Source organism: Sinohyriopsis cumingii, chromosome 1 (genome assembly GCF_028554795.1).
Source record: "Sinohyriopsis cumingii isolate HCF-2022 chromosome 1, ASM2855479v2, whole genome shotgun sequence".
NCBI classification, from domain to species: domain Eukaryota; kingdom Metazoa; phylum Mollusca; class Bivalvia; order Unionida; family Unionidae; genus Sinohyriopsis; species Sinohyriopsis cumingii.
In genome coordinates this window covers 52,163,071-52,176,018 of record NC_142961.1, presented here as the reverse complement: position 1 = coordinate 52,176,018, position 12,948 = coordinate 52,163,071, and the positions used below count along the sequence as shown (strand labels likewise).

The 12,948-nt window shown below is 36.0% G+C and overlaps 1 protein-coding gene across 3 annotated transcripts in view; it reads right to left on the bottom strand.

Moving 5' to 3' along the window:
* Window positions 1–12,948, bottom strand: part of LOC149806869 (cAMP-dependent protein kinase catalytic subunit beta) — a 489,283-nt gene that overhangs the window by 212,172 nt on the left and 264,163 nt on the right. The window lies entirely within an intron of this gene.

Here is a 12,948-nt window from a genome sequence, read left to right as displayed (position 1 = left end):
CAGCTAAATTACCTCATGTTTAAATTTCACAATACCTCATTAAAAGACTGAAAGTATTCATCGAATACTATAAAAATACATTGACATTCATATTTTCACCAGTCATAATTAGTGTATGTCCTGTGAGCTCCATCTTCGCTTCCCCGGCGTTTAACTCATTTTTTGTTAATGTCGTTCAGAGATGCGAGAGTCGTCAGTACGAAACATTATAATGGTGTGAGACGTTCACATAACGTCATTTGGTAAACAATGAACATAATTCAGCACAATTGGAATATCGTCCGTCGAGAAAGAAGTATCGGAAGTAATTCGCCGCCATTGAGAATTATTTTCAAAACTACTATTGCTCACACACCACAATGTGGCAGACAAATAAGGAGACAAAAGTCCCAACAAAATATTGTCGCAACATATGTCAGAGGCGAATCACCAAACCCATCATAATTATGTGTGAAATTCGTACAACTACATGAGTGGTTATTTCTCGACGTTGACCGAAATGGCCAAGCAATGTTCAGAGCAATTAAAACATCGCTCGTCCATTTCCGTCAGGTTGTCAGCAGTGGTTGAAATTATTCCGATTTTTAATTTGTTTCCGTCCACTGCCATATTGTCCCAAATGAACAAAAGCAGTTCAGAACAGGGTTCTCAATGGCGACGGATTTCATAAGAGGCTTCTTTCTGGACTTGGCGGGAAAAGCTGAGAATGTTCAGTTTATATTTTCTTATATTTTATCCGATGTGCCATACCTCTGCAATGTACTCCAAATAGAACATTCTCTGCCTTTTCCGTGAGAAAAAAAGCAAAACAAAAGATCAGTTGTGTCGAATAGGCGGCCATATCCAATTTTATTCATGAAAACGAATACATTACTACGGGATTACGGAACGAAATACTGTGCCGCTGTGCTCATGAAAACCAATGTATTGGTTCATTAACAAATAACATTCAAAAGCCCGTCATCTAACAATGCATTTCATGTTTAATTGACCTGTTTTTTTAGTCCATTGCGATATTCGCCCAGGATAGCAAGACATAACTGCCTCATTTTGTCGTTGGGAAAGGCACTTAATTTCCATTTCCACTTAATTTCCATTTCCACTGCATCATATCGCCAATAATGTTAAAAGTGTTTGTTAGAACTAACAAAAGCAAAAAGAGAATACACGTATTAAAAAACCAAATATATGTTCTAGGAACAGATTATACGCTGTATTGATTTAAGAGGACCAACTGGACATCATAAGAATATTTTCGGTGCACCCCTACCCAGTTGTCGAAATGACCATTCATTTAGAGGAGCAGCAATAAACAAGACATTCGGAGGGGGGGGGGGCGCAGTCATGGTTATATTGGATGTCGATAGGCATCTTGTTTTTTTTAAAATTAAGTCCAACTAGACAAGATAACAAGTCATCGGGTGAAACCGCTATTTAGGATGAATAGCGATAGCAAGTTTTAACATATGTCTACGTTAAAAATCTAAATCTCTCTTTCTCTCTCTCACATACACCCACAGACACACAGACACACACAAGGGAGAACTATGTTATGACGTTGTATGTCCATCCGTCTGACTGTCCCCTATATTGTGCTCGAGTTCTCCACCAACAACCATTACAAAACTTTGTCAATAGCTTATGGTTGAGTAAGGAAGAAGCATACTGATTTAGAGGTCAAAAAGTCAAACATAAAGGTCGTGCTAATTTAAAGAATAAAAACAAATTTCTGCACAAAATTCTCAGTTCTCCAACATGTACTATGAGCAAAATTTCTCGATGGCTTGAGCTTTGCGTAAAAAAGAAAACTATTGAGTTTGGATTCAAAAGATCAAAGGTCATAGTTAATGCAATTGAAAGAATAAAAAAAGTTTTTCATAATAACCTTAGTTTCAGACCAAAGATCATGCAGAACTTACGAGGCTTAGGAAACATTTTCCCAAGAACTCGTTGAGTGCGTCGCAAGACTTTACTCGTCCCTGTCTTCTCTATACATGTACTTAAACAGTACAGTTCTCCAGGACACTTGAGCTTTTGCTAATCAATAGAAGACACTGTTACGACCCTATGGTCTTTAACTAAGTAACAGACAAGAGCAAAACACCAACATTTTCTCTCTTTTTAAAAAATAAATTCAACAAATAATTTTGTGTCCCGATAATACGAAAGTGAAAATTGAAAAAGAACGTACATTATTGTGAAATAAATCACAAATAGTCCTAAAAGATCTATCACAAGTCAAAAAGTATAGGTTATTCCAAATGAATTCAAGCGGCGTTCCGAATGAATTCTAATCTTGAATATGCTGATGGACCAATAGCCTGGAATATTATTGATGCGCTAACAGTCTTGATATATCACAACGATATAATCCAAAATGTATTTGGATGAATTTACAATAATTCCAAAAATTGAGGTTTATTCTTATAGTCAAAGAGATCGTTGTAACTACAGTAATTTCAATAAACGAATCCTCTCATAATAACTCAAACATTACTAAAATTGATTCTTCTAAAGACTGATGTTACGACAGTAATAAAGAATTTCTGATTACTTCTCATTTAAATAAGAACCTAAGGCACACTATGAGGATCATCTTAGCAATAATATCCATCAAACTATAGGCGAATTTCATTTTTAGAATATTTAAAGCTCAGTGGACAGAACTCGAAACAAATTAAACATGTTTACCCATAAATAACAATAATCTTAATATATAATCTACAATCATAGACAACAATTAGCTGTGTAATATGTTCTTGATATAAACAACCATGAAAATATTCTTCTCAAAAACATGTCTCCTTTGATAAGCATAATAAAAGAAAAAGTTTGCACCTATATAAATTTACGTGACATAGCCCTTGACTTCTTGGCGGCATTTCCTCATACAGTAAAGCCTTTCAGTAATCAATGTATCATTGTTGTCCTTTTGAACGCGCTACCACATACTATTCGTTAGATACGAGAGAAATCAAAGAGACTGAGCATATCAAATATCTGGTTAGACATTGTTACCCTTGCCCCAGATCACCAGTATTTTCAAGACTGTAGCTGATACTAATATAAATTAATTATTAATATCATTATGTAATTACTTTTCACAATAAAAGTTGTCAGTAACTTGTATTTGAAAGAGGAATTCAAATCTCCTCAATTTTCGACCACCTTTCACTCTAAATAATCCATTTTGGTCAAGCCTCTAATCTAGAGGAATAGACACGGGCGCCATAAAAAGTGAAGACGCGTTAAGAATCGGACATTTCTAGGTCATTACCCCATGTATATTTCTACCAATTAGCATTTGTTTTTGACATTACCAGCTTTATAACTAGATTACAGCATGCATTATAGGAATGTCGGTGGGAAATGGCTGGGACACTTAAAATAATCATTTTGAAAGTAAGTTGACAACATTTCTCTTGCGAAAAATAATGACATACTTACATAATATGTGCTGGTATCTTCCATTTGGAATGACAATGTGTCATAAAGTTTCAGTCCTGAATATACCAATGACCCGAAGCAACTGTAACATTGCCTAACTTCTCAGATCTCTAACTCGCGCGCGCGTGTGTGTGTGATTTGGATTTTCAACTTCAACAAATCTATAGTCATTTCGCTACGATGTCTGCAGTGTGGCAGTTTATAGTGATGTGTATCACTGGGACATTATGTCGCAGACAAGTAGCATAATGTCCCACCCAGTCCCATTATCCTGACACCAGGCCATCCAGTCCTAATACTAACCTCCTTTAGCTAAGCGCCAAGTGGGGCAGCTGTTAGTACCTTTTTTTTATAAGTCTTCGGTTTGACTCGGCCGGGGTTGGAACCCACGACCGGTCGCATCCAAGGCGGATGCTCTAACCACTTAGGCCACCAGAACGGTCTCTATCTCATTAAAATGTGTGATAGCTCGTTGGATATGAAGCATTCTCAACCTCAAAATGACACCTACATTATTGAAAAGTGTCCTTGTAAATGTGAACATACATTTTTAAAAATAAATGATGGCTAGGTGTGAAACTGCAGCATAATATCGTTCCTAATCTTTACCCATTTCAGTATCAAGCTTACACCAGGTATATGTGTAAAAATGGAACAAGGTTTTCAACTGAGACAGGTTCTAGACTGACAAAATAGAGGCAAAACAGGCAATTTATTTTAGTAATTGATGTATAAAAAAGGTTAAGTGATCTTGAACTTCAACACTTGTCAAGGGTAGAAAATGTAATCAGGTTTGTTCTTATGGTTTAAATCTGCATCTACTCGATCCAGGGACGAGTACGTAGTAAAGTTTTTACAACCTAGGGACGAGTACGTAGTAAAGTCTTTACAACCCAGGGACGAGTACGTAGTAAAGTTTTTACAACCCAGTTTATTTTGACGCAGTCAAAACGAAGGGACTTGTGGTTTTCCCGAGCTCTGGATTTACACTTAAGGTCTGCAAGAGGTCTATTAATTTGGAGCTACATGTTAGAGGTCAAAGTCAATGTGACTCAAAGAAATATGGGTTTTTAAAGTACTTTTGCTCTGGAGTAACTTCCTTTACCAAAGTTTCGATATGACAAAGTGCTAAAGAAGCCAATAAATCGTGTGGTCTAAAGGTCAAAGGGCACAAATATGCTATGTTTAATAAGAAAATTATGGTTTCTGCACAGTAAGTTCAAGACCGCACACCTTGACCGTAGGTCCAAGTTACTAATTCCTGTCGGTCAATAATCTCCGGAGTCGACCATGCAATTTTAATGCCTAAATAGAAAGGTTCGTATAAGGTAGTGTTTGCGGTTCTCTTGTTTTCTAGCGTTAAGTTTCAAGCAGTTGAACATTAACCAAAGCCGTTAATTACATAAGGATGTGTGTAAAAAATATCCACCTCCGAAAAGAGAAGACTTAACAACTGCATGGGTAATTTTACGTTTTGCAAAGGGCATATGTTAACATTTTTACAAAGAATTTGAGTTCGTACCTACTAAGTCGTCACCACAAAATATACAAAGCGACCACATTTTTGTTTGAAATTATTGTGCTGGATTTGCAACGTACATTTGCACATTAAATCGATAGAGATGCTTCCTTAGCACTCTGCACAATAGTCACAAAATAAGCGACTCTGCTATCTGGCGATTTACTATCCAATTTTGCATATTATCCCTAACTAACAACGCAGATTAAATACACATAAGTGACATAGCACGGTACGACGTGGTTGGTATAACAAAAGCTATAAACATTGTTCTAAGGCTATTCTACAGTGCGTACGAGTTCTAAGCTAGGACGGGGGGACAGCGATGGTAACAACTCTTTGCGGTGTATAATTAATTATATTTCTGTTTAAAATGTAACTACAACAATAACAACAAGAACACTATATCCATAAAATTATATACCTGAGATGATTTTATACTGTCATTTTATCTTTATATTTAATCGTAAACCATATTTGCTATCTGAAAGTGAATTGTACAACAATTCGATTTTTAATATCTTCCAGTATAATGTTCATTGTAAGAACTCGTATCTATAAAAGAAGTCGTAACCATATTTAGAATAATTAATGTATCGTATAAAGCCAACCAACAAGCATTCTGCGAAAGCTTTGGGGTGTACGAATGTTTATGTTGGATGCAGTCACATCAGTGACCGCCAGTACAGAAAACAACAGTACAGGGGCTGTCCATGTATCAAGAGACCAAGAACACGTCGCTTATCGATTCGTCCGCTGTATTTTAATGAAAAGTCGCAAAGGTGTGATCTAAATAATTTTATTTATCAAAGTTCGAAATCTCTGAGCGACGTGGAGCCAAATGTTTAGATTCGACTTATCTGTTCGAATGTTCGAAATCACAGATAAAAAACGACATAGTGGCAATCTGAGGAAGCCGTTTCATTAATATGAAATATTTGAGTGTCAAGTTTTTAAGTTTTTCAGTCCCCTTTCAATGCCATTAAAAATGTTATTTACAGTCTGGGAGACAGCTTCGATGAATATTTACAGAGTGCAGACCAAGGAGCTAAAAATGGGCGAGATAAGACTATGCTACAGTGATATAACTTTTAGTTTCAAATAATCCTGTCCAGACACACCTTAGATTCCCAGCTGTGCTTTTCAAGGTAATTTTTATCAGCATTAACATATCCAGTTTACTAGTACGTGATCCCAAATTGGGGTATTTATATCGATTTTAAGGTGCATTTTTAATAAAAGAGACTATTTCAAATCAGAAACATATGGTTAAAAAAGTACATGTTTGTACATTAATGGTTGGATGGATGTGCTTTTATGTGAATGGGAAAAGCAATCGACACAAAGTAAAGAAGGAGTTAATATAGGTTAAAAAAATTTCAGTGTCAAGCAATGTCACAGACTAAACTAAATATTGTTTTATGTGCAGGCTTGCTTGCATAAGTATCTTAAATTCCTAAAACTCGAGTTTGATTAAATGTTCATGCCCAGACAATACCGTGGTTAAAGGAGTAATAGTTTCACAAACTTGGGTGGTCTAAGTTTCAATTAGCGAGAGCGAAAATCTGTTTTCTCTTGCCGATACTATAACGGCATATGCCGTGCAGCAGATCCAGTTGAATTGCGGTGAACTTGCCCCATGTAATCAAATCAGACCTACAACGATTCAACCAGTAATATAAATTGGGAAGTCTGAAAAATGCATTTTAGTTAACACATTTGAAGCTGACAATAATAGTTTGAGATTTCGGATTCTAGTTATTACAAGGGTCCTAATGATCACAAGGGTTATCTTGTCGATTCTCCAATATAATTCAGAAAATTAGGTTACAATTAACAAAATTAGGTCAATATCTTATTCTTCGTGTTTAATGCACATGTCGTCAATGTACTTCAGATTAGGTCAAAGTTAAAATGGTTTTCATGAGTAATAAAATGAAGTTTGGTATGTTGGCTGCAATTCCTTAAATATTCAACCCTTAAAATGCATCTTGAATACTGTACATACATATGTCGAACTCAAAATCCAAAGAATCTTACCAATCTGCATCTTCTGAAACTCCGTTATACAACTAAACAACTATTCCCTTTAAACGTGTGAAGATTGAAATGTTGACATCTTTTGAAAAAGAATTAATTACTTTTAAAAGATTATTATATGAACAACATATAGTACGGTTCATTTTTTTAAAAAAAATGTCGCTTTCAACCGTCAACAATGTTTTAAAAGCGTTAGATAGCAGAATCAGAAAGCCTGGTTCAGCACTGATCTTTTGGGAGTAGATGGGGAGCTATAGCAAACACCATTATATCGATATATTCTAATGCTAATTTATCAAACTCATGTGTTCCAAAATGAAGATTTCAGTTCTTTACATTGTTATCCTCATTGCCATTCTCCAGGAAATTCCATTATATTGATGCATCATACATATCGGCACTGAATATTGTTTTCTCAGCCTTTGTATACTTTATTTTTCTATGTACTGTTTAGGAACTTGATATTTTTTGGTCAAAAACAAAAAAAAAAAAGATTTGTCAGGTTATTAAGTGTCGTCGGAGGCTGATATATTATCAATCCATGTGTAATTATTGAAAAAGAGTTGATTAGAAACAGATGTCATGTATAATTGATTTGTATTATTCGTTGGAAATGTTATGCATAATTGATTAGGATTTGTCGTTGGCTTTTCTTAATGATTGGAAGTTATGTATATCTGTATTTTTTACCTGACCTTGTCCAAATTCAGGTTCATGATGTTCCTGAACAGTGACGTTTATTTTATAAACAACATGATATTTACTTAATATTTCTTGAAGAATATAGGTTAAATTTTCAGTCCATTGTATTTGAAGGAAAACATGTTTATTTGAATCTAAGTCTATGACAGTTTTTCACTTGGAAATTCCTAAACTCGTTTGACAACTTTGAATGTTTTAGAGATGAGGCTGGCCTACATCTGGTCTCTAACTTTGTCTTAACTTTTTATAAAATACTGTTTACTTGAAAAATTACTCATTCTTGCCTTAACATCTGAAGCAAAGTTGTTCTTATTGTTGTGCTCAGTTTTTGATTTAGGTGGATTTATTTATTTAAATTATTATTCACTGAAAATACAAGGTGCTCATCAATAATATTCTTGGACAGAAACATTAATTTGGAATTTCAGTTAATTCAAACAAGAACATTTTTTAAAATTATATTATTGTGATACATCAGAAGACTTTAGCACATCATCAGAATCCAGACCACTGGCACATTAGCACATTCGAGACTACAGGTGCATCAACATATTTGATATTGGGGTTTATTTGGAATACTACTGGAATTCAATTGAAACTTGATATATTTGGACTTGCGATAGAGCTTTTAACACTTTTAGGGATTAATTCACAATACTGCAAGTTCTTTTTAAATTTTCAATTTGTATTCAAGGAAATAAGTTATTTGTTTAATTTAATAAAACTTTGCTTTTCGCTCATTTCTGTTACTTCGTTAAAGACCATATAGTAGTAACACAACTACGATCAATGTGCGGTTTAAGGATAGCACCGCTCCAGTGCTCTACTGGTTAGAGCGTACACCTCGGATACGGGAGGTCGTGGGTTCGAACCCCGGCCGAACTATATAGAAAACTTATAGAAATGGTACTAACAGCTGCCTCGCTTGGCGTTCAGCATTAAGAGGTTAGTGTTAGGACTGGTCGGCCTGATTTCAGGATAATGTGACTGGGTGGGACATCATGCTACGTGTCTGCGGAATGATGCACCAGTGCTAGACACCACTATAAACTGCCACACTGCAGATATCGTAACGATATGACTGAAACATTGTTAAAGCTACGTTACAAATCCAAATCATACATATACACTCTATGGATATCTGATTGTACAGGTAAAGCTCACGGGGGGTATTTCTATCAAGGATAATTGGCCTATTAAAGCAGTACTACCTACTGAAGACAAAAGGAACTGGACAAAATCTGCATTGGACATGATGTTTACTGAAAAATCACGTATACAAGTTCTGCTAAAGGTCTGATTGCATGACCTGTAATTTTAACTCAGTCTTACATTCGCTTATTTTTTGCTGTATAAATAAAACAGCAAACCCCCAATCACCCAACCCCCAATCCCCCACAAGCAACAACGAAAACACTACCAGCTGCATAGGATCTACGATATACATTTCAAGGATTCGTTTGCGTAGGGTCGTAAAACTGGCTGACAGCATCTCACCAAGGAATCTAATGAAATTCCAGTAGTACTTTCTCTCTCTCTCTCTCTCTCTCTCTCTCTCTCTGTCTTTCTAATTTATGTTTGTTCTAAATAAATCTAACCGCGTTAATTGTCAAGCAAAGAATAACATCTGTGTCCCAGAGAACTACCATCCTATGAACTCTTGCAAAGTTTAAAAGCTTACTGAGAGGCATCATTTTTGCGGAAGATTCCTGCTTGGCTTTCTCCTCCTTAAAACATAGTCTACTAAGATCACTTCCACATCATAAATCAACACTTTCAGTTCCGGTGATTAGAACATTGCATCCTTCCAGGGATGGGGACTTCAAAATTATTGCCTCTGATAGGAACGATGGACTAAGTTTGCTTTGCTTTCTTGTCAGGTGTTTCAACAAGATGTCTGCCACTGCCAAATAGACATCACGACTATTTTAACAATACACCACATTGTACACTGATTCCTGCCCGTCTTCCAAACATGCCATATTGGACACTAAATCCACCTGTCCGTATTCCAAACATACCACATTGGACACTGATTCTTCTTGCCCGTCTTCCAAACATGCCATACTGGACACTGACTCTTACTGCCCGTCTTCTAAATATGCCATATTGGACACTGACTCTTCCTGTCCGTCTTCCAAATATGCCATATTGAACCCTGATTTTTCCTGCCCGTTTTCCAAATATGCCATATTGGACACCGACTCCTTCTGTCCGTCTTCCGAACATGCCATATTGGACATTGACTCTTCCTGCCCGTCTTCCAAACATGCCATATTGGACACTGACTCTTCCTGCTCGTCTTCCAAACATGTCATATTGGATACTGACTTGTCCTGCCCGTCTTCTAAACATGCCATATTGGACTCTGACTCTTTCTGTCCGTCTTCTAAAAACATGCCTTATTGGACACTGGCTCTTCCTGTCCGTCTTACAAACATGTCATATTGGATACTGACTCTTCCTTCCCGTCTTCCAAATATGCCATATTGGACAACGACTCTTCATGCCCGTCTTCTAAACAAGCCATATTGGACACTGACTCCTACTGCCCGTCTTCTAAACATGTCATATTGGATACTGACTCTTCCTGCCCGTCTTCCAAACATGTCATATTGGATACTGACTCGTCCTGCGCGTCTTCTAAACATGCCATATTGGACACTGACTCCTTCTGTCCGTCTTCCAAGCATGTCATATTGGACACTGACTCTTCCTGCCCGTCTTCTAAACATGCCATATTGGATACTGACTCTTCCTGCCCGTCTTCCAAATATGCCATATTAGACAATGACTCTTCCTGCCCGTCTTCCAAACATGCCATATCGGATACTGACTCTTCCTGCCCGTCTTCTAAATATGCCATATTGGACAATGACTCTTCCTGCCCGTCTTCTAAACATGCCATAGTGGACACTAACTCTTCCTGCTCGTCTTTCAAACATTGCCATATTGGACACTGACTCCTACTACCCGTCTTCCAAATATGTGAAAACTGACTTCTTCTGCCCCTGTTCTAAACATGCTTATACCGTGTTGTTAAAAATATAAACAACACAAACACCAACACTGAAATATAAATACAAATATACTCTGGATGAAAAATTTATAGAAAATCTCCAATTGTTAAATCCGTGCATTTTGTTCTTTTCCTGTATTCTTTTCCTGTACTAATATAATAATCTGGTCGGAAAATTGTTGTACGGACTGAATTGTTTCTTGGTAGACTTGACAGACATGCATTCAATTCCAGATCAAGCAACCGGGTTCTTTCATGAGTGTATTAACATGCTTACGTCCATATTGGCTATATATTGGAATAAATGTCATTATTCCCTTTCCAAACTAACTCTTAGGATATAATTACACCATGCACCTTTTCTTACGAGTCGTCCTTAGAACATTTTGTGATTTGACTTTGCAAGCTTCCAATTAATGGTTCTAGTTGGGTTGCTGAGCTTAACTTAAGACTATACGAACAAACATTAACTGAAAACTTAAAACAAAAAGTTTTTCAAATGACACTGACCATTCATCGGGTATTAAAAAATGTAGGGTTGGGGTGGAAGAAGATAAAAAGGTTGTGTCTGCTGACTGTACATTTAAAAAATTGCAGAAATCTGTCTGATAGTATAGAACGTAAGACTGTACATATTCTAAACTGCAAACTGAAAACAAGATTTTCGTACTATATGAAGCTTATTTTGAGGATAGAGGACGGGTTCGATATGTATGAAAAGAAATTCGTTTGTCATTGATTCTACGGTAGAAATTTGAAAAAATTCCATCCAAAGTTTGAGACTAATGATCGTTCGTAAAGAGCATACCTGAAATGTTGTCAATGCTTGAGAGACATGGGCTGGGTACAACGTTCGTAAAGAGCATACCTGAAATGTCGTTGTTAATGCTTGAGAGACATGGGCTGAGTACAAGTAGATGCTTTTTAAGTCTAAGTATAAATAAATATCCATCCAAAGGTTTGGAATACATGAAAATATTAAGCAAAAGCTTAAACCATACCCGCGGGAGCTGCTGAAATGAGTGACGCTCACGCCTAGCCCTTGGAAGAGCAGGCGAGATAAAACAAATACGACTTATTCTTAAAGTATTTTACTTGATTTCCAAGTGAAAAACTGTCCTAGATTGAGTATCAAATAAACATGTTTACCTTCAAATATAATGGTCTGAAAAAATACAACTCTTTTTGACACGAGTTGTGTAAAAAGCAGAGACGGTAGAAGAGGCAGTGCGTGTACTCTTGAGTGGGTAAACGTGGTAGTGTACATGTTTGATATACTGCCAAAAATAACGCAGTATTTCAGTGACCCATAGATAGAATTTACCCAGAGGGAGTATTACTAACATAAGTGCTCGACCCTTAACCAGTACTTATTTAGAGGACTTTTCTAATTAAGTCCCTAGATTACTTTGTTGGAGCATAAAGTTAAAACTTAAGTTCAAGGTTCGAAACACCATACAACTTTATTAGGAATATGACCCATACATTTTGTTTAGGAAGTTATTGAATTTCAGTGGCATAAGAATACCGCAGGTATGACTAATTCGGGTTTTTGAGCTTGAGTTATGCATTTCCCAAATTATATATATATATATATATATATATATATATATATATATATATATATATATATATATATATATATATATATATATATATAAAGAGACAGACAGACATACAGAGATAGACAAGAACATTATCAATATATAAAGTATATACAGTTGGCACTTTATAAAATCGTGTCTTATGTATTTTTTGTCAAAGACAGGTTAGCTGGTACGACTACTTACTAACATGAAAAATTACAAAAACACGATTTTGCATTAACAGACAAACAAAGCAGCAGCAACAACAATAACCACAATAACTGCAACCACCATTTAAAACTATTTCGGTTGAGGCAAACATCATTCTGTGTGTTAACTAATTACACATAAAAGAGGGAAAAAAATAACAAGAGAACATCAACCTTTCTATAAATAATTTCTTATCGTTATGATATTTACTGATACAGTCATGCTACGGTGGCAGTGATAAATTATTGGATCAAAGATATCTCTAGAAAGAAAGCCGTAATGAAAGGAACAGACGTTTGTGTACTTAAGCGTTATAGACGATGGAATCAAATGTTCCCTTCGCCTACCATATCATTCCTTTCCGCCAAAATAAATAGGAACAGCGATTGATAAATAAAGAAAATTTACAGTCTGCTTTTCTTGTC